This window comes from Benincasa hispida, chromosome 3 (assembly GCF_009727055.1).
Source record: "Benincasa hispida cultivar B227 chromosome 3, ASM972705v1, whole genome shotgun sequence".
In the NCBI taxonomy this organism is placed as follows: Eukaryota; Viridiplantae; Streptophyta; class Magnoliopsida; order Cucurbitales; family Cucurbitaceae; genus Benincasa; species Benincasa hispida.
In genome coordinates, this window is record NC_052351.1 from 6,848,056 (window position 1) to 6,871,981 (window position 23,926).

The window sequence follows — 23,926 nt, forward strand, 5'->3', positions numbered from 1 at the left end:
AGGGTTTAAACACTTTCAGGAAAAATGCCCAAATTTTCTCAGATGACAGAAAAATGAATTCTTAGCCACCTTTTCTAATGAGGAAATTGACACAAGCAGTGAGTCAGACGAAGAAGTTCGTACTCTTGTAGAGTTTCTCTCCCTTAATTATCCTGAAGACTATGTTACTATTAATTCTAATGATCCTAATTCTAAGCCTCTATCGGTTTCAACTTCCTCTGTTCAACGCAAGTTATCCTATGAGGAGGTCTATCAAATGTGGATTGAAGATTTTAAAGTCTTAATTATTCAAAAGGAAACTTATTGATGATAACTTTTGCCTACTTAGCACCATTTCAAAACTTAAGAAAGAGATGTAAGCCATCAATGGAGACCTTGACAATATGTCAAAATCAGTTCGAATGCTCAACTCTGACAAAAATAATCTGAATAAAATTCTCTCCTCTGGAAAAAACATTACTAACAAACAAGACATTAGTTTCATAAAGGCTAAAAGGCAGACCTTTAAAAGAGAATATTTTCTCTTTAAATGATTTGTTCTAGCTAAAGATACTATGATGTCTGATCCCTAGGCTGAACCAACCAAGAGATCCTTTGTGTGCTCACGATTAATCTATTAAGAAATGGTAGATCTGTCACCACTATGTGTAGGAAGGCCATATTCGACCTTTTAGTTACAAGTTATTAACGCGTTAGAGTTACTCACCTTGGTGGAATCATTTCTGGATCCCTTCTTCAGGTAGGCAACATCAAAAGGATAAATTGGTGTGGAGAGTTAAACAAATTTTGGATCCCACTGATGCAAAATGTCATGTTTTTTTTTTATTTCTCTTCAAGCCTTATCTAAAGAAAACTGTACTTCGATAACGGGTGCTCAAGATATATGACAGGTGAAAGATCATTTATTAAGAATATTCAACCTTGTGGGTCTAGTCATGTTACTTTTAAGGATGGAGCAACCGGTAAAGTCCTAGAAAAAGGCCAGCTTTCCTACCTAAGACTTTGAAAACGTGTTCCTTGGTAAAGGATTGACTGCAAACTTAATAAGCATAAGCCAACTTTGTGATCAAGGTATTTCTGTAAATTTCTCTGAAGATCAATGTCTTGTTGTCTCCAGATGACAAGACCATTATGACAGGTACACGTTCATCAGATAACTGTTACCTCTGGTCTTCTAATGATGGTATAGATGTTTGTCACATCATGCGAAGCAATGATGCTAATGTTTGGCACAAGTGATTAGGAGCATGTTAGTATCCATTCTATTAGGAAGGCTATTGCTGGAGAAGCTGTTTTAGGTGATACCTTCCTTGTCTGAAGATGGTGATATTATCTGTGGCGACTGCCAAGCTGAAAGACAAGTTAAACACACTCATAAGAAAGTTCCATCTTATTCTACCAAGCAAGTACTGAAGCTTCTTCACATGGATCTAATGGGACCCATGCAGGTCAAAAGCTTTACAGGTAAATGGTATACTTTTGTTTGTGTTGATGATTTTTTTCGCTTCACCTGGGTATGGTTTATACATGATAAATCGACACTTTTCAAGTCTGTCAGACACTTTGTTGTCAACTTCAACGAGAGCAAGGGTTACAAATTGTAAGAATCCGATTTGATCATGGAAAAGAGTTTGAGAATTCCCAATTTGAGATTTTCTGCAATACTGAAGGTATATAACATGAATTTTCATCCCCCATAACTCCTCAGCAAAATGAAGTCGTTGAAAGAAAAAATAGAACTCTTCAAGAAATGACCAGAACTATGCTACACGCAAAGAACTTGCCTCTACACTTTTGGGTCGAAGCCTTAAATACAACGTGTCATATTCACAATCACATCTCTATTCATCCTGGCACCATGAGCACGAATTATGAAATTTGAAAATGGCGCAAACCAAATGTTAAGTATTTCCATTTTTTGGAAGTGTGTGTTATATTCTTGCTAACAAAAACTCGAGAAAAAAATGGGATTCTAAGTCTGGTGAAGGCATATTCCTGGATTATTCCTCTAATAGTCGTTGTATCGGTTGTTTAATAAACGCACTCGAAGTGCGATGAATCTATAAATGTAATTATTGATGATCCATATTTGTAAATATTTTAAACAAGTATAATATTTGCAAATAAAAATGGTGGCGAGAAGATCGTGCACTAAGGGCATATTTGGAAATTTTAAAAAATTTACTACTTGACCAGTCAAAATGTTCCATATTTGCAAATATTTTAAACAAGTACAATATTTTTAGATTGTTTCCCTTATTGTATTATCTTGTATGAATTTCCAAAAACAAATACATTAATTTCTTCTTTTCTTTTCTTTACTGAGTAAAAAAAATATTTTGATAAAGATTCAACTTGAAATTTTGACCAATTTGATGATTTTTATTTTTTAAAATTAAATTTATAAAAGATATATTGTTGTGAATTTGAGATGCACAATGTGAACACGGATGCCAATAAAATATAATATTAAAATAAATAAATATAATATAATATATAAAATGAATATAAAATAAAATAAATAACTTAAAAAAACAAAAAAAAAATCATGAAATTATAAAATCTTCTCAAGATTCTCCACTAATTCTCAATCTTTTAGGGATTGTTCACCAATCTTCACTACTCTACAAAGTCCATAAAATGACTACTATTTATAGGAGAATTAGCAAGTAGGAGATGAAATTAGTTGGACACTAAGGACGTGTACTCATAAGACATATGGACAACATGTTCAAAAACACATAGGATAATAAGAGAATGAGCATCTATTATTATTATTATAATATTTAAAATATACATCAACTTATTTGAATTGTTTTGTTTTGTACTTCTTAAGAGTGCTATAAAAAATTTAGTAACGAGGAGAATTGTTATATTATAAAATAATAATTATATATTTTTTTAAATAGAAAATTAATTAATAATGTTTATATTCAACCTAATATTTAATGGACAATTACAACTAATTTTATCTTTTTTTTTTTAATTATAACTAATTTTATCGTTTTTAAATACATTATAAAAAACAATTATTTAAATTAGAATCTATTTTTTATCAGTTATTGAATACATATTTTTAGTATATAAATAAAATAAAATAAAATAAATAAACATTAGTGTAAATTCAAGGGTAAAAATCTAATCTTTTAAAATTTAAAAACCATATTAAAGTTAAACACATAATTTAGGTAAAAAATATTTATTCAAAAAATTCATAGAAACGCTTTTTTTAGGGAATCCATAAGCATTCAAAGGAGAGAATGAAATTTTGGAGGAATTTTTTTGTTTCTTTCGAGGGTGTAGTTCTTAACACTGAGCAAATTACTGCTTTTTCGTTTTTAATAAAGCCAGCAATTTACTGAATCATTTTTACGTAGGTAATTCAAATAAGTAGAATTTTTAAGATTAATAATTAAATGTATAGTAATGTTTCAAAGAACTACAAATATATCCAAATCTATATAGACTCTTATAAAAAATATAGCATGTTACTAATAGATTCCGAACATTAGATTTAAATTTTGCTATATCTGCTAATCTTATATGCTAATAGTTTGCAATTGTTTATTATATCTACAACTCAATCTTTTAAATTTGTAAATGAGCTTTTTTAAAATATGAAAGATTTTGAAAAAAATATTGCTTGCTAAAAGAAATAAAAAGATTAAAATGCTATTTTGGTCTATATGCTTTTTGGGACTTTTCAATTTTAAACTTTGTACTTTTTCTTTTAGTTAATATATTTTTTAATAAATCTTAAATTTAATACGTTACTAAAAGTTAATTTCTATTGAATTGGCTAAATAATTGTAATAACCTTTATGCAAGAAAATATGTAAATATGTTTCTAAAATTTATAGTCAAAATGTTAATATAGATAATAAATATATTTTTTAAATTATCAATAATAAACTAGTCGTGGAGACTAAAATTAAGATTTATTCTAAGTACATAAACTAAAAACGAACCAGACTCAAAATACAAGATCAAAATAAAATTTTTAACCAAAAAGAAATGTATTATTGCAAACCAATTGATTTGAAATTGTTTAGAATCTTGACGAACCAAACATTAAAAAGAAGGCAAGAAAACGGCTTCTTCTTTTTTTTTTTTTTTTTTTTTAGCTTCGTCATTGTCTTCTTCTTTGTGTGGTGCTTTGCCTTTGTCATTTCTCTATTAATTTCCATATCGGTGGCGGCTGCCTTTCACACTACTTTGAGAGAACAATACACAATTTAATTATTATAAAATTGTATCAAACACAAAAGCTAATATAAGTGGGTGTAATATCATTTTATTTGTACAAATAAGGACGTCAACATAATATTATTGTAGATATTCCATCATTGTTCTGTCGTATTGCTATTCTTATCTTTTTAAAGTTTTTTTTAAAATAAAAAATCTAATTGAAAGTATGTTTTTAATGGCTAATGTTCGCTGAGTAATTTTTGGAGCCAAATCAACCTGTTGATACGAGCTAGGCCGGGACAACGTCGAGATGCTATGGAAAGCATTACGATGTTGTCATAAATAGAGAAGGAAACATGTAACTATTTTCATTGTGTTAAGATACTTGTCAACTCGTTAGACGCTAAAAATATGTCATCATGTTGTAAAATTAGGCAGCATCGTGACCCTGTCACGGTTTCTATGAAGTGTCGTCTTAATTGGAGTTTTTATATAGGTGTTTAAACCTTGTGCCACAAATAGAGAGAGAAAGCTAGTGTTGTAAATAGGTCCGTCAATCTTTCCTATTGGATTTTAAAGGTTTATTCTTTGTGTTTAATAAGCAATCGTTGTTGTAGTACATAAAAGTTAAGGTAGTCCTTATTATGGTTTTATGAAGGATACTTTGTAGCGTGAGGGGAAGGTTATGTATGTATGTGAGTATATTTACATATATATATTGAAATTTAAGAAGAAGGTACTTGGATGTAGTTTCGAGTTTAGGAAGAACCAATATATTTTAGTTTGAAAGAGGTAGTTGAAGATAAAGAGTATAATGTTTTGTTATTGAGCAACTTAGTATTGAGAAAAACATGACGAATAATATACGTAATTTCTGACCGAGTGGTAAAAAAAGAACATTTCTTATTCTTTCTTTTTCTGGAAAATGAACAACATTCATATTATTGATGACACATTACAATTATCATCACAATCTACATTAGTTAAAGGTCATTTGTTTAGTTTTTGTTTCCAAATTTATGTATATTGGATTCTAGTATTTCTTTCGTAGATTCCCAAACTTCTCGAAATTCTTCTTGTTCTTCACACGAACATCTTCTCAACGATCACCGACACTACCACAAGAATAACTTTGTTATTCTCTAGGATTCAAAGAGTTGGATGAACAATGATCTCCAACATTTAGAAGAGGAAGAGATAAAGAGATTGTAGAGTGTAAAGAGGAATTATTTTGGAGGCTAGGGTATAATTTTGCATCAAAATCAATCTTATCCTAAATTGGCTAATAGGATGAATTTATATGGAGAAGGAATTTGCCCTTATCCAAGGATTTCCCTTTTCACCCTTGATGCCTATTAATTAAATAACACCTTATTATTTAATTAATTGGTACGTTACTTAAATAACCCCTTATTTAATTAATTCAATTAATTAAATAACCACATATTAAATCTAATTTAATATATAGTTAATTAATTAATTAATATATAAACATCACATGTTTATATGCTTCTACCTCTCTAACATTATAATTAATTAAATTTTCATGAATCTACATGAATTAAATATTTGAATCCCATTCAAATATTTCTCTTTAACATAATTTGAATTATAGATCACATCTATAAATAATTATATATTAATCACATTAAATACAATTTTCTCAATTGATTTGAACAATTCAAATCATTCCTCATTAATATCCTTTATGAGCTAACAAGGGGACCTAATGGACCTATAGATTAGAAGCTCTAATGATATAAGATTAATTGGTTAAACTCATTAACCAAATTAATTAATATTCATTAATTGTGGGTACACTCCACTAAAGACCCACAACTGTACTTTTCTCACTGGAGATATATTTCTTTGTCCACAAATATAGATTAATAACAGCCACCAGTTGGGTTAAATTATCGTTTTACCCCTGGTTTACCTCTGTATCCTTAAGTACTGATGCTCCTGTAATGAATAACCTATTTATGGTTCAACCATTAAACAGAAGCCCTTCTCGAGCCAATGAGAGAGTAGGGCCCTTTGTTCAAGTCCCGGAGACACCATTTAAGGGAACACTCATCTACTTACCTTAAAGTCAGGAATGAGCGAATTCCATCTTGTATTATTATATTTTCAGCTCCCCACTTAGTCTTGTCCCTAAAATGGTAGGCTTATTGAGTCGGCAAGCTGACCACTCTCACCCATACAAATCAAAAGATAATCCCTCATGAACAAGAGTTCATAATACACTCAAAATTAAGACTAAGTTTCCTAGGTCATCCTACTGAAATAGAAGCCTAACTAGTCAAAGGTATTACATCTAGTTGTTACTATTTCGGTGTTTGGTCTTATGCAAACTCATTACATAGGATACCTCCACTCGCATGTCACCTATACAAATATCAAATACAAAGGTGGTTGTATCCATAGTGTCACTAAGATAAAGTACCTAACATTATCTCTATACTATAGACCCTTTAGGTTGTATCTTAAACATTGATTCCTTTATGTCTCCACATATAGTTCAAGACTCATAAGACAACCTAGGATGTTAGATTATTGGATTTAGGGTTAGTAAGACAAAATAGAATACAATACAATCAATAACATTTATTAAAATAACATCGATAACTCTTTATTAATGACGATCAATTATATACATTTACTATCTAAGAGTTTTAGGGCATAAAACTTAACAAACTCCCACTTGAATTAAAACTCTAGTAAGTGGGATGTACATAATATCACTATCCAAAAGAACGAGAGTGGTAAATAAATACAATAAACTAGGGCATCTATATACCCATCACACATCTCCCACTTGACCTAGATTATACAATGTACATGTTTTGCAAACCAAGATTTCCTAGATGACTTTTGAACACTTTAGCTGAGAGAGCTTTCATAAAAGGATCAACAATGTTGTGCTCCAAAGAGATCTTTGTGACAATCACATCTCCTCGTTGCACACTCCCGTATCAGGTGATACTTCCTCTCAATATCGTGGCTGACGATTAATGTGGTACGGCTAGGGGTGGACGCTCTCTGAAGATTTTGGGTGAATCCACTTTTGTAGCTCTGCCCGGTAGAAAAAGTGAAACTCGAATAGTTGTCTGATAAAGGAAGGCAGTGCCAGTTTCGATCGAAGGAATAGGGGGCATTCCATTTTCGTGGAAATATTCCCCCATGGCACACCCAGAATATGGGGCCAGAAATTGAAGAGGAGCAAGATCCGAAGTGGTGGCTGCTATAAGAATGGAATATTCCAAAGCATTCCCTTCTCTTCTCCTAGAATCCACTCTGGGTCGGGTCGGAGGAGCAGCTAGTCCAACTTCTTGAGCAGCCGAGATATTGAACAACGAACATTTGATGGAATTCCTTGCCTCACCCTGAGATGAGAGGGAAGGTCGATTTGACTCGAATGCTGGACCTGATCTTTAATCCTACACTGGTTAATGATGCGATGGGAGACCCTGCATAGCATCATCCAACAATTTAGGCAACCCGATGTTTTGACAAGGCTCCGCTTAACGGTCTCTTGCATGGCCACTTAGCCTACCTCTCTCATGACTTTCCGGACCAACCAACCCGGATCTGCCTTCGAAAGTCTCTCTGCATTTTGGGAGCTGAGCATGCAAAATAGAGCAATGGATCTTTGGCCGAATTCGATTTTGAATGGCACGACTCTTTCGATTTTTGTTCTGGAAAGTGACTTTTACCAAATANAGCTGAGCATGCAAAATAGAGCAATGGATCTTTGGCCGAATTCGATTTTGAATGGCACGACTCTTTCGATTTTTGTGCTGGCATTTGAGTTATTTCTTCTCCTCTTTCAATCAACACACTCGACACAGATAGGCTTCGGTGGCCTCGGCTTCTGCCTCTATCAAGCGGCGGCAACCCCACCTGCACAGCCACAGCATGGAGGAGCTGCTCCTTAATCTGCACTACAACTAATCCACTCTCCGGATTGATATATGATGCTAAACCGAAACCGAGCTCGATCGAGAGGGCAGCCCCTTTGTTGGCTCTTCGAGACAAAAGAACTCATAGGAATGGTGTTAATTCCCATGTTCTTTTGAGTCTCGTTTGGTTTCGAGAGTCTCCCCCTCTCTGTCCCTTACTCGTCTTTTGGCAGCCGTCATCTTGGATTTTTTTTTTCGTATGTCGAAGAAGTGTCTCACCTTTTCCTTCTTTATGGCTGCGAGGTTCTTTAGAGTTAGCTACTGTCCCACTGTTGTCACAATATAAGGTTATAGGTAAGTCCATGTTTGGAACCACTTCTAAATAACTTAAGAACTTTCTGAGGCAAACTGCTTTCTTTGCTGCTTCACAAGCAACTACATATTTAGCCTCCATAGTGGAATATACAATGCATCCTTGCTTGATGCTACGCCATACTACAACTCCCCCAGTCAAGGTAAACACTTATCCTGACGTGGATTTCCTAGAATCCTTGTCAGCTTGGAAATCAGAGTCCGTGTATCCCATAAGGATCAAATCCTTAGACCCATACACCAGTTTTCCTAAGATACTTGAGGATATTCTTAACCGCTATCTGGTGGTCTAACCCTGGATTGGACTGGTACCTGCTGACTATTCCCATTGTATAAAAAATGTCTGGCCTAGTGCAGAGCATAAAATACATTAAGCTGCTCACTCAACTGAAGCATAGGGAATATGTCTCATATCCTCAACTACTTTAGGTATCTTAGGACATTGTTCCTTAGACAAGTGAACCTCGTGCCTGAAAGATAATAAATCCTTCTTAAAGTTCTTCATCAAATATTGAGTCAACATTTTGTCGATATAAATTGCTTAAGACAAAGTCATCGTTCTGTTCTTGTGATCCTTAATAATTTGGATCCCAAGTACATATTTTACCTCTCCCAACTCTTCTATTTGGAATTGGGCAGCCATCCATTTCTTAATATCAGTAAGCTACCCTACATCATTCTCAATTAGTAGAATATTGTCCACATAAAGTACCAAGAAAGCTACTTTATCGTTGATGATTTTTTTGTAGACACAAGGTCCATCAACGTTTTGACCAAAACCAAAAGATTTGATCACAGTATCAAATCTAATATTCCAAGATTTGTATGCTTGCTTGAACCCATAAATAGATCGATTCAGCTTGCTAACTTTTTGCTCCTAACCTTGGGCTATGAACCCCTCGGGCTGAGACATAAAGATGTTTTGTTCAAGATTGTCATTTAGAAAAGCAATCTTGATATCCATTTGTCATATCTCATAGTCATAACATGTGGCTATGGATAAGAGAATTCTTATAGACTTAAGTATAGCAATAGAGGAAAATTTTTCCTCATAGTCAACCCCTTCCCTCTGAGTATAATCCTTTGTTACAAGTCTAGCTTTGAAAGCCTGTACCTTCCCAGCAACACCTCTCTTTCTTTTATAGATCCATTTACACACTATGGGTTTAACCCCTTCACATAGATCTACAAGTTTCCATACTGGATTGAAGTACATAGACTCCATTTCAAGGTTTATAACTTTGACCCATTGGTTCTTGTCTATATCATTCATTGCCTATTTATAGGATAATGGATCCTCAATGCCCTCAACTGGTATAACAACCCGAGTTTTAGTTAAACCCAAGTTAGAGCTAGGTTGTGATATAACCCTCCTATTTCATCGAGGCACTCTCAACGATTGAGAAGGACGAGACTGACCTGAAGTGTTGGCTTCTTTGTTAACTCTTGTTGAAGGACCAACTACATCAACAACCTTTGTTGATTATTCGGTAGCTTCATTTAATACTAATTTGCTTAGTGGTTTATGATCTGTCATGTGGTCTTCCTCCTAGAATGTAACGTTTTTCGCTACAAACGTCTAATTTTCTTGAGGGTCATAAAACAGACCACCTCTCATTTCCTTAGGGTAATCAACTGTTGGGTTGTATGTCCTAAAACTTGTAGTTTGTAAACATTAAACACATTCTATTTTGCAATAAAGATGTTATCAAGGTATATTCAGTAAAGTTGTTATTAAATATGTAAATTTCACTTGTAATCCAATAAACTAATGCACCCCTGGCTATAGCATGAATACTTGAACTTTATGTAGAGACATAAAAGTGGATCAAGTTTGAGTATATAGCCAAAATTGTCTATAAGTATAAGGATAGGGTTAGGTACCTTATCCTGGAAACACTATGGATGTGGCTCACTTTGTATTTAAGACAAACGATGTGATCCTAAGTCGTTTATGTAGAGACATGCGAGTGGAGGCATCCAATGCCAAAGATGTTTGCATGAGACCGGACCATGAAAGAGTCACTTTTCTTTATAACGTCGTTTACTGTTAAAACTAATTGTTTCATTTCGATGACCTAAGGTAACTCGATCTTAATCTTGAGATAACTATGAACTCTTGTTTATTTGAGATTATCCTTTAATCTACATGGGTGAGAGTGGCTCAACTTTGTCGTTCAATAAGCCTCCCATTTAGGGGTAAAACCGGGTAGACAGCCGAGGACATAGTTCTGCAAGATGGAACTCACTCCTACATGATTTCAGGGTTAATGGATAGGTTGTTCCCTTAAGTACTAACTTCTAGCCTTGAACAAGAGGCCCTACCCTCTCTATGACTGAGAGGGACTCGATTTAGTGGTAGGACCACAAACCAATTGTTAATTAGTGGATTAATAGAGACTTAAGGAGCAAGATGTATTATAGGGGTAAAACGGTAATTTTGACCTACCTGTAATTACGAACAACCTATATAGAATCGAATTACTAATCATGGTTAAATCATGTGGATAGAAATATATCTATAGTGAGGAGATTGTAGTTACTAGACTTTAGTGAAGTGTCTCAGTAGTTAACGAATATTGGTTAATTAGGTTAAAAAGTTTAGTCGGTTAATCTTGAATCGTTGGAGCTTATGATCTCTAGGTTCATTAGGTCCCTCTGCTAGCTCATCTCGAACTAAATCTTAAAACAATGTGACGAGTAAATTTGAAGTGTTCATATTCGAATTAAGGAATAAGCATTAAATATATGCGATATATTTGAAGATGTATCATTTAATTGGGAATTGAATGATAAAAAGGGGGTTGGAGATATTTACATAAGATTTAAATATGAAAACTATGAATAAGGATTCATCGAGATTAATGTTGGAATTAATAATTAAATATTAAATTAAATTAATTAAATTATTTAATGAATTATTTAATATTAATTATTTAAACTGAATGGAATTAATCAAATTAATTATTTTAAGTGAGATGGAACTCAGGCTGGAGGAATATAGACCTGTGTAACAAGGACAAAGCAAAATTGCTCTATAAAGAAAACTAGAGGAAGAAGCAAGGGCATTGGCCTGTGAGACAATGAGATATAAGGAAAATGACAAAGAAAAAAATGTGGCAGCTTCTTCACCAAAACAAATTAGAGAAAGAAAACAAAAATTCAACGACATTCTCATCGAAAAGGGCTTCTTTCCAGAACGTGGCCCATTGTCAAAGTATACCACTGACACCATCGACACAATGGGCTGACGTCAACTCTGCATAGGTCGAACAAGGATTTGGCCCCACCTCGTCAACACATCCTATGGAAGTGATTCTGATGAAGAAAATGATGTGGCGCTGGTGGAAGACATAGTCGTTCACTTTTCCTCCAAAATTATCATGAAGTACTCGACGCACAGGATAACCCTAACACAGAGGGTAACCGCATCCTTAAACAGCTTACTCCAAACCAACTAGAGGATGCGATAAGAGTGGTAGCTAAGCCTAGGAGGGCACATATCTAAAATAGGCATTATGACGATGGCTCAAAGAAATCTTCTCCCTGACGCCAACCTATGGGTTTACCTGATCAAGAATTGCATCATGCCTACCACACATGATGAAATTGTATCAAGGGAGCGAATCTTAGCTAACTACTACATCATACAATGCATTCCCCTTGACATTGGAAAGATAATTGTGGATTAAATTAAAGTCGTAAAGGGGAAGCCATGCGAGCAACTATCTACTACATCATGTAACACATTCCCCTCAACATTGAAGAAGTTGAAGGTTTAATGTGTAATTGTGGATAATATGCGATGATGAAATTACGTTGAGCACTCAAGTTTTCTCAGCAGAATCCAAGTGTAAACCCCACTGAGTTTCCTGGTAAGTCCAGGGTCGAACTCAAGGATTTGGGAAAAAGGTTGCGGTGGTAACTTTTAGGAAAACTTTGCGATAACCAAATAAATCAATAGTTGTTGAGGTTGTTGTTTGCGGTAATGAAAAATAACAAATGCGGTAGAGTTTGAAAAGAATTGAATAAACGGAAGATGCGATGAGTATGTAGTGAACAGGTTGAGAAAAGTTTCGGCTAACACTTCCTAGGATGCGTTCATGCTATGCGATCATGCAACATGCATACAACAGTAAACTACCTTTCGGTGCGAATGCCACGGCTTCTAAGGCTAGAACGCATGTGATATATGTGATAAGTCTATAGAACCTACACATAAGCCTCTATTCTTATTTATGCGATGATAAAATGACACACACACAAATAAGGCAACCACATAATATCATTCCTATCTCTAGGATGCATGCGATGTAGGTAGACAAACAGAGCTTATCTCTAAGTTCCTAATTCTTGTTTATGCAGTTCTAATCTTGCTCTCTCAAGTCTAGATTCTAATCTAGCTCTCTCGAGTCTTAGGTTCTTTCTTCAGACTCTCTCTTGAGTAGCTCTAAAGGGATATTTGGCACAGCATAACACAAGATAATCGCAAGTAATGAACTTCCTAGGTCATGTTAGCTTAGCTCTTCTCAACCCATTCGACTAGTTTAGCTACTCATGTGTACTAAGAGAGTGAACAGATGTAGAATAAGAACTTCCATAGCATAAATATAAAGATGAAGTACAAAACACCAATGCAAGAATAGAATAAAGAGCCTAGTAGCAATCTCTTGCTTCCCAGACTTTTACACTGTCTTTCTACTCGTGTTCAAAAGATAATCTCGCTCTCACGAGAGTCGGCCCGCTCTCTGCTTCTATGCCTTAAGGTTCTCTCTCGAGTTACCCTGAGCGATCTCTGGCATCTTTACCCTTCTTTTGCTCTGCCTTAAAATAAAAAGGAAAAACTATGGACAAAGACGTGCTGAAATTATGAATTTTCGAACCCCTTTTATGAAGGATGCCTTTGGTATTTATAGGGCTTCGGGGTAAAGGCGACTTCTCTCTTATGATTGCTCAGATGGGATGGCTTTAATTTCCTGACTGATGCGTCGAATATTTGTGATCGAAAAGCTGAGTGTACTTGTTATCGTTAGCGGCTGTCAGCTTAATTTGGATTCGACCGTCATCAGCTTTCTGTCCCGTCACGATTAATTATGCCTTTCACCCAGATGCGCCGACCAAGTTGCGTCGACTAAGTTGCGGCAATCCTTCTTGAGCAAATGTTTGCGAACACAATCACCACAAAACCTTGCGGTAATGCTACGCTCGACCAATGGTTTCCTATGATCGCAATTTTCGCCTTGCGTCAACGCATATTCTACATAAAAATACAAAAATCAACTATTCCTATGCAATGAACGCATGCGACCGTAATGTAATAAACTTAATGCTTTTTGGACACAATCTAACACATTTTATCAACGCAAGTCAGCATTGTTTAAGAACTTAGCACTATGATAACGTGCATTTCTGCCCGTTATTAGGCACCGAGCACGACATCTCAGCTATGGCAGTGGGAGGGTTCCAGTTAGCTTTACATAATTGGTTTCTAATTTTCAATGATGTATATATTGTCCCTGAACTTAAGAGGAATCTCATTTCTGTAAAGTGTTTGCTACAATGTAAATACATTGTTTATTTTAATGTGGATAAAGCGTTTATTCATAAAGATGGTGTTACTATTTGTACAACGAATCTGGAAAGTAACTTGTATGTGTTAAGACCGTTAGCCATTAGTTTCCTCTATAGCACATAATTGTTTAAAACTATGGTAACTCAATCTAAACGTCGATGACTTTCTCCAAAAGAAAATGCCCAACTTTGGCACCTTCGATCAGGGCACATCAATCTCAATAGGATTGAGAGATTGGTGAAGAATGGACTTTTAAGTGAGTTAGAAAAAAATTCTTTAACGGTGTGTGAATCTTGCCTTGAGGGTAAGATGACTAAAAGACATTTTACTGGAAAAGGTTATCGAGTATTTTATCAGTTTTACTGATGATTACTCTAGGTATGAGTATGTTTATCTTATGCAATGGAAGTCTGAATCCTTTGAAAAGTTCAAAGAGTTCAAGGCTGAAGTTGAAAATACATTGGATAGACGGATTAAAACACTTCGATCGGATCGAGGTGGAGAGTTTTTGGACTTGGGATTCCAGGACTATTTGATAGTACATGGAATCGTTTCCCAACTTTCAGCGTTGGGTACATCTCAGCAGAATGGTGTAGCGGAGAGGATAAATAGAACCTTGTTGGAAATGGTTCGTTCGATGATGAGTTACGCTTCCTTACCAGACTCGTTTTGGGTTTCACAGTGGAGACTATGGCATACATACTCAACTGTGTTCCCTCCAAGAGTGTTGCAAGAACACCTTTGGAGTTATGGAACGGGCGTAAAGCTAGTTTACGTCTTTCTACATTTGGGGTTTCCCTACACACGTGCTTGAGGCAAATCCTAAGAAGTTGGAACCACGGTCGAGGTTATGCCTCTTTGTAGGCTACCCCAAAGGTACACGAGGGGGTTATTTTTATGATCCATCGGAAAATAGGGTGTTTGTTTCCACGAATGCTACTTTCCTGGAGAAGGATCATATAAGAGAGCACAGTCCATGAAGTAAAGTTATGTTGCGTGAGCTTTCCAATGAAACTTCAACAAGAGTTGTTGAAGAGCTTGCTACATCAACAAGAGTTGTTGATGGGAGTTCATCTAGTACGTCGGTTCCACCTCAAGAGTTGAGGGAACCTCGACATAGTGGAAGGGTTGTGAACCCGCCCGTTCGTTATCTGGGTTTCACGAAAATCCTTGCTATGGTTGCAGATGGTGACGTTAAGGATCCATTGTCTTACCAGAAGGCAATGGAGGATGTTGACCGGGATGAATGGGTCAAGGCCATTGATCTCGAGATGGAATCGATGTACTTCAACTCAGTATGGGATCTTGTAGATCAGCCTCATGGGGTAAGACCTATAGGTTGTAAATGGATCTACAAGCACAAACGGGGTGTTGATGAAAAGGTACACACTTTCAAGGCTCGACTTATGGGAAAGGGTTATACCTAGGTAGAGGGAGTCGACTATGAGGAGACTTTCTCACTTGTTGCCATGTTAAAGTCGATCCGCATCCTCCTGTCCATTGTAGCTTATTATAATTATGAGATCTTGTAAATGGACGTCAAGACGTCCTTTCTAAATGGCAATCTTGAGGAGACCATTTACATGGTGCAACCCGAAGGATTCATAGCCCAAGGTCAATAGCAAAAGAGTTGCAAGCTGAATCAGTCCATTTATGTACTAAAACAAGCGTCTCGATCTTGGAATATACGATTTGATACTGCGATCAAGTCGTATGGCTTTGACCAGAACGATGATGAGCCTTGTGTCTCCAAGAAGATCATTAATGCTTCAGTAATCTTCTTAGTGTTATTGTAGACGATATACTACTCACTGAAAATGATGTAGATCTACTGACTACAGTTAAGAACTGGCTAGCAACCCAATTCCAAATGAAGGATTTGGGAGAGGCTCAGTTTGTTCTGGGTATACAAATATTTCGAGATCACAAGAACAAAGTGTGATGCATGTTATTAATGTGATGAAATAATGGTGTAGAAGGCGATGGTGGAATATGCGTTGTGCATACAAGTTTTCTCAGCAAGATCCAAGTATAAATCCTATTGAGTTGCCTAGTAAGCCCAGGGTTGAACACAGGGACTAAGGAAACAGTATGCGATGGTAATTTTAGATTACTTTGCGGCAACAAATAAATCAATGCATTGGTTGGTTTGTTGTTTAAGGTATAAAATTTATACGGTGGAGTTGAGAAAAGAGTTAATAATACGAAAGTACAATGAGTATGCAAGGGAACGGGTTGAGAAGGGATTTAGTTAACACTTCCTAAGATTGCGTTCATGTTATGCGATCATGCTATATATATACAACAACAAGTCATCTCTCAATGCAAATGCTATGGCTTCTAGTTTTAGAACGCATGGGATGTATGTGATGATGTCTATAGGACTTATGTCTAAGCCTCTATTCTTGTCTATGCGATGACGAATGACACACACATACATAAGGCGACCGCATACTACCATAATCTATCTCTAGGGTGCATGCGATGCATGTTGGCAAACAGAACTTATCTCTAAGTCTCTATCTCTTGCTTATGCAGTTCTAATCTTGCTTTCTCCAGTCTAGATTCTAATCTAGCTCTTTCAAGTCTTAGGTTCTTTCTTTAGACTCTCTCTCAAGTAGCTCTAAAGGGGTGATGGACGCAACATAAGACAAGATGATCGCATGCAATGAAGATCCTAGCTAAGATACTTCTCAACCCATTTATTATATCAAATCAAATACAAAATGAAAATGTGAAATAAAGATAAAGAGCTTGGTAGCAATCTCCTTGCTTCCCGAGCTTTTAACACTATTATTTCTCTACTCTGCAGATATTTTTGCTCTAGCAAGAGTCAGCCCTCTCTCTGTTTTCCACGCTCCCTGGCACTCTCTCGAGCTAACTAGGACGATCTTCTTGCGTCTTTTCCCTTCTCTCGCCTCCGCTTTCTAAGTATAAGAAAACTAAGAACAGAGGCTATCTATCTTCTATATGGTGAACTCTCCAAACTCAGTAGCACTTCTTCAATGAAGGTGGCCTTCGGTATTTATAGAGCTTCAGGGTGAAGAGTTTTTCTCTCAAATGATTGCACTGATGGGATGTTATTAATTCTCTGTCTGATGCGCCGAATAATTGTTGCCAAAAAGTTAAGTGTACTTGCTATAGTGTCTTTAACGGCTTGTCAACTTAATTCGGAATCGACCGACATCAGTTTTTTGTCCCATCGTGATTTATTAAGCTTTCACCTTGATGCGCCGGCTCTATGCGGCCACCTTCTTGAGTAGATTTTCACGAACGCAAACGATCGCATAGCCTTGTGCCAATGCATTTTCTTAATGCGCTCGGACGTTAATTTCTTTGGATCGTAATTCCGCCTTGTGCCAACGCATTTTCTGCACAAAATACATAAGTTAGTTGTTTTTAATGCGATGGACGCATGCGATCACAATGTTATAAACTTAATGCTTTTGGACGCAATTTTATATATTTTTATCGTCGAAGTCCTTCATTGTTTTATAACTTTGCGCTGTAATAACGTGCATTTCTACCTGTTATCACACCCCCAAATTTAAAACAATGCTTTTCCTCAAGCATATGCTAAAGATTTTCTCTAGAAAGTCGACCGCCTTCTTCTTTCCTAGATTTCTCAAGGTTGCTTTATTCAAATCTTAAGTACCAAAATCTCCTTAATTCTTATTTGGGTCTCTTCTTAAAATATTTCTAAAATTTAGGGACCGCAAGTTTAACCTTCAAAAAGACTTTACTTGTTTCCAGAGCATCGCATGATTTATTTCATATAAAAAAACTTTTTCAACTGGGGTATTTTCAAATGATTTTTATCCTTGGTAATTTAGATATTTTTTTTTCTATGACCTTGCGCCTGTCTCTTATACACATCTAGATGTGTATAAGAGACAGGTTCTTGGAAACTCACCTTCGTTTTGGCTTGCCCCCACGTGTGTCATGCGAACATCTAACTACGAGTAGGATCCGATCGCAACGTTATGATTTTTTTTTGTAGAGACTAAAAATAGCAAACTTGAAAATGAATACTGCACTCCAAATTTAAACGCAGCAATGTCCTCATTGCTGAAAGATTAAAAGAAGTCATGTGATGCTCTTAGGAAGTTTCATAAAAAAGTCAGTTTGAAAGAAAGTTGGCAGACCACTAACTTCTAGAAATATTTCATGAGTTGACTGTCCTAAAATTAAGTTGACTCTAGTATATACGAAAAAATAAAGGCATGTGTTTCATCATTGAAATCATAATTGGCAAAGAGAAATAATGTGGTGACTTACTAAATTAATCAATGTGTAATGATTGCGCCGACTAAAGAGGATGCGATGATAAAATTATCAAAGTTAAAATACGATACGAGAGAGCAAAATTTGGAATATATAAAGTCAAGGAAAGATACAACCCCTAAATTTGCTCTGTCTCCCGCATTATTTGTGAACGCATCCTTCTTTGCGGCGAATTGCTCTCTTCGATTGCGGTGGCAGAATAAGCTAGTTGCATCTTTCGTGTAGCTCTTCTACAATCATTCACCACGATCGTTGTAAAGAAAGCATCGAGAGGGTCAAATAAAAAACAAAGTTAACAAAAATTTTCTTCTCTGTTTCTCTCTCTCTTTTTTTTTGAGAAATGCAACGAATAATGAAATGATAATAACTATAAGAAGATAGAAATAAGTTCATGAATTGAAGGTTTCAATGGATACTTCACAAAACTTGCATTCCTGATGAATTTGAATCGCATGATTATGCAGGGACCGCCCACTTCTTTTTCAGTCAGAGTTCCTTAGGTGCACAAAGGCGACCTTGCGATGCAAGTCTTCTCCGCGGTATATTTTGACTCTTTACCCATTGACTTTGAACATGTTGGTCCCGTCTTCATTGGATAACTCAACTGCGCCATGCATGATTACCTCTCTAATTATGAAGGGTCCAGACCAGCATGACTTTAATTTCCCAGGAAAGAGTCGTAGCCGCAAATTGAATAATAAGACCTTTTGTCTGACTTGGAGATTATTCTCGCATAATTTTTTGTCATGCCAGCGCTTTGTGCGCTCCTTGTAGATTTTTGCATTCTCGTATGCGTGAGTTCTCCATTCCTCAAGCTTGACCAATTGAAGTTTCCTTGCTTCCCCTGCGTCTTTTAAATCAAAGTTTAGCTTTTTCACTGCCCATAGTGCTTTATGCTCCAACTCAAGCGGTAAATGACATGACTTTCCGAACACCAGCGCATACGAGGACATGCCTATAGGTGTCTTATAGGCGGTCCTGTATGCCCACGAGGCATCGTTCAGCTTTGTTGCCTAATCTTTTCGTGAAGGCTTTACCATTTTCTCCAATATCAGCTTGATTTCTCTGTTGAACACTTCAGCTTGACCATATGTCTGTGGATGGTATACGATAGCCACGTTATGAAGGATATTATATTTGAGCAGTAAATTGCTGACGATGTGATTAACAAAGTGGGAGCCCTCATCACTTATTATGGCACGTGGAGTGCCAAAATGAGTGAAAATATTTTTCTTCAAGAACCTGGAGACTGCCGCCGCATCGCTTGCGGCACATGATACCGCTTCTACCCATTTAAAAACGTAGTCGACGACTAACAGAATGTATTTGTGACCATTCAATGGTGGGAATGGTCCCATGAAGTCAATGCCCCATACGTCGAACAATTCCAATTCTAATATGATGTTCATGGGCATGCATGCTTCCATGAAATGTTTCCCGTGCATTGGCACCGGTCACATTTCATTGCATAGTCTCTTGCATCCTTGAATAATGTTGGCAAAAAATACCCACTTTGTAACACTTTCGCTGCTATGCGTTGTCTTCCAAAGTATCCTCCATATGGTGAGTCATGGCATTGTGATAGTATGTGTTGGTGAGCAGCATCTGGTACACACAGGTGCAAAATCTGGTCTGACCCCCTCTTATAAAGATTTGGCTCGTCCCAATAATATGATATGTATTCATGTCTGAGCTGCCTCTTTTGGTGGTCTGTATAGTCTTCGAAAAATTGTCCGCAAACCAGAAAATTGACCATGTCCGCATACCATGGTAATTCTTCAATTTTAAATAGATGCTCGTCTGGGAAAGTTGTGTTCACCTCTGACTAATTGCGGTCAACTTCTGGATTTTCTAATCTGGATAAATGGTCCACAACCTGGTTCTCTGTCCCCTTGCAATCAATGATCTCCAAATCGAATTCCTGGAGGAGGAGAACACATCTAATTAATCTCGGCTTCGCATCTTTCTTTGTTATCAAATATTTTATCACCGAGTAGTCAGTGTGAATGACTACTTTAGTTCTCAGAAAAAAGGCTCTGAATTTTTCCAACGCAAATATCACCGCAAGCAATTCTTTTTCTGTGGTCGTGTAATTTGTCTAAGCAGGATTAAAGGTTTTACTCGCATATGCGATGGGGTGTAGCATTGTTTTCTTCTTTTGCGCCAGCATTGCTCCCATCGCATAACCGCTTGTGTTGCACTTTAGTTTAAAAGGTTGTGTCTAGTTCGATGTAATCAACACAGGTGCGGTTGTTAATGCGTTCTTAAATATTTTGAATGCGTTGAGGCATTGGTCATCAAAGTCAAACTTTCTTTCTGCCTCCAGCAACGCACTCAGTGGTCATGCAATCTTTGAAAAGTCTTTCACAAATCACCTATAAAAGCCAGCATGTCCTAAGAAACTTCTGACAGTCTTCACATTCATTGGAGGTGGAAGCTTTTCAATCACCTCAATCTTTGCCTTGTCCACCTCCAGTCCATCCTTGGAGACCTTGTGCCCAAGTACAATACCTTCCTTCACCATGAAGTGTCATTTCTCCTAATTAAGCACGAGGTTTGTCTTTTCACATCTTTTCAATAACTTCTCCAGATTGTTGAGACAGACTTCGTATGTTTGCTCATACACCGAGAAGTCATCCATGAAAATTTCTACCGAATCTTCAAGATATTTAGAAAAGATGGCGATCATACACCTCTGAAGAGTGCTCGACGCATTGCAAAGGTCGAACGGCATGCGTCGAAACGAAAATGTTCCAGACGGGTAGGTGAATGTGGTTTTCTCTTGATCTTCAGAAGCAATCATGATTTGATTATAGTCGGCATATCCATCCAAGAAGCAGTAGAAATCATTTCTCACTAGGCGGTCTAGCATCTGGTCGATAAAAGGCAAAGGAAAATGATCTTTCTTTGTTGCCGCATTTAGTTTGCGGTAGTCCATGCAAATCCACCATCTCGTGACGGTCCTCATTGGTATCACTTCGTTATTTGCATTGGGGACTACCGTCATCCCTCTTTTCTTCGGCACGCATTACACAGGGCTGACCCACGTGCTGTCAACTATTGGATAGATAATTCTCGCGTCTAACCACTTGATTATCTCCTTCTTCATGACCTCCTTCATTGTAGGGTTGAGTCTGCGTTGATGTTTGATCGATCCTTTGTGATTGTCCTTGAGACGAATCCTATGCATGTAGTATGCGGGGCTAATTCCTCTGATGTCTTCTAGCGTCCAGCAAATTACTTTTATATTCTTTTTCAGAATGCTTAGCAGCGCATTCTCTTGATCTTCATTAAGTGCAGAGGATATTATTACAAGTAACTTTTCATTCTGCCCAAGAAACGCATACTTCAGGTGGTTTCGAAGGGTCTCCAGCTCTATTGTTGGTGGTTGTTCCAAGGATGGTTTTGTTGTTTTTCTTTCTTTACTCGCTGTTAACTTGTCTTCTTTGGATGCGATCATCTCATCTTCTTTGGTTGTGTTTTCTGTGATCGCATTGCAGGCTGCTATGGATCGCATCTTCATTTTCATCTTCAGACTTTTCTTCTTCATTCAGACTTGGTTCATCGTCGAATTCATTGAGGTCTTCTTCTTCAGGATATTTCATGGCTTGGATAATGTCAAACCTGAGCTTCTGTCCATTCACACTCAATGTGATCTATCCTTTGTACATATCAATCTGAGCGCGACCAGTGGATAAAAATGGTCGTCCCAGTATGATGGGTACATCCTTGTCCGCTTCGTAGTCCAGGATGATGAAGTCTGCTGGTAATATAAATTTGTCAATCGTAACTAGAACATCCTTCACATTCCCTTCTGAATGCACAACGGATCTATCAACTAATTGGAAAGTTACCGTCGTGGATTCTAGTTGCCCAACATTCAGCCGCATGAAAATTGACAGGGGCATTAAGTTGATACTGGCCCCGAGATTGCAAAGCGCTTGACCGATGTATAACCCTCCAATGAGCGGTATGGTGAAACTTCCAGGGTCCCGCAATTTTTGTTTTGTTTTTCGGTTGATTTTTTTTGACTTTGCGGACAATCACCATCATGCGAAACTTACAGCTGCATTCTCTTCTTTTTCACCATGTCTTCAGAAACTTTGCACGTGGGCATTATTCAATCGCCTCAGTGAACGGAATGTTAATATGTTATTGTTTTAGCATGTCCATGTATGCGTTGTATATGCCTCACTCATTTTCTTCTTCTTGAGTCTCCTGGGGGAATGTGCTTATTTCACGTTTCATTATTCTTTTGACTTCAAGGGTGGATGCAATCTTTAGTTCCATCGCCACTTTCTTCTGTTCTTTCTGACGTCAACGGGATCTGAGGTTCCATTGCAATTGGAGCGGGTCAAAGCTAGGCTCCCTCTTCTCCTCCACCACGTCTTTCCGCTTCGTAATGTCACAATTGGACTGCTCTTTTCCTATACCTACTGGGTCGCACGGAAGCTCTGTTGAACTTGGCAATCCCCCTGCGGTCTATTATTGAGTTCGCCCACAATCTATCCAATTTGAGTTTCCAGATTGCGAATAGACGTCACTTGGTTCTGAAGCACTGTTTCATTCTTTTCAATATATTGCTTCAGTAAACTCTCCAAAAATGAAGATTGCGGTGCCTGCGAACTGCTAACTTGATTTTGTGTTTGACTGTCGGTTCGCGGGAAAAGTCCTAGTGGCCCTTTTTTTTTCGCCACTAATTGAAAATTCTGTTGTTGATTTTTCCATGCGAAGTTAGGGTGGTTCCTCCACCCAAGGTTGTACATATTAGAAAATGAATTGTTTTTCACGAAATAGACTGACTATAGGTTCCTTCGGCATTCCTCCATTGGATGGCCTTCACCGCAAGTAGTACAACTTGCGGTCGTTTGGTTGATTTTGTTGACTTGCCCACTATGCGTTCCTAGGCTACTGATTGTGATTCCTTGTATCAAATTCATCATTGCAGTCATTTGGTTTTGAAGGGATGCGATGGCTTCGTTATTTGCGTCACTGTCTTTAATTCTTAATCTTTGATCGTTTTCCCTCCAATCTTCATGATTTTTAGAAATGCAATCAAGTATATTCTCGGCCTTATCGTAAGTTTTATCAAGCAGACCTCCAGCTGCTGCCGCATTGGCAGCCGTCTGCGATGCAAGGTTTAAACCATGGTAGAAAATTTCCATCTGTAAACAATCTGGTAAGCCGTTATGCGAGCAATCTCTTACCAACCTCTTAAACCTCGCCCAGGCGTCATTGAGCGATTCGTCAATATCCTGTTCAAAATTTGTGATCAGTTTCCTCCTTTTGGCGTTCTCCGTCGGAGGGAAGTACTTCTTCATGAACTTCTCAACTACTTGTTCCCATGATGTAATCTCCTCTTGTTCGAGAGAATAAGCCCATTTCCATGCTTGGTCACACAACAAAAATGGAAACAATGTTAATCGAACCTCCTTAGCGGAGATGTTTGGGAACACAAAGGTGTTGCAGATCTCAATGAAACTCCGAAGGTAGGCGTGCGGATCCTCTTCACGCCTACCGCCGAACTGTTCGATAGTTTGGATCATCTGCAGCATCATCGGTTTCATTTCGAACCTCGGTCCGTCAAGAGCTGGCCTCATGATTCCTG

The 23,926-nt window shown here is 37.1% G+C and overlaps 1 non-coding gene across 1 annotated transcript; it reads left to right on the plus strand.

Moving 5' to 3' along the window:
- Positions 1-23,499: 23,499 nt before the first annotated feature.
- Positions 23,500-23,606, plus strand: LOC120074805. Its single transcript, XR_005481087.1, has one exon. It is a non-coding gene; the product is annotated as a small nucleolar RNA R71 (small nucleolar RNA).
- Positions 23,607-23,926: the final 320 nt, after the last annotated feature.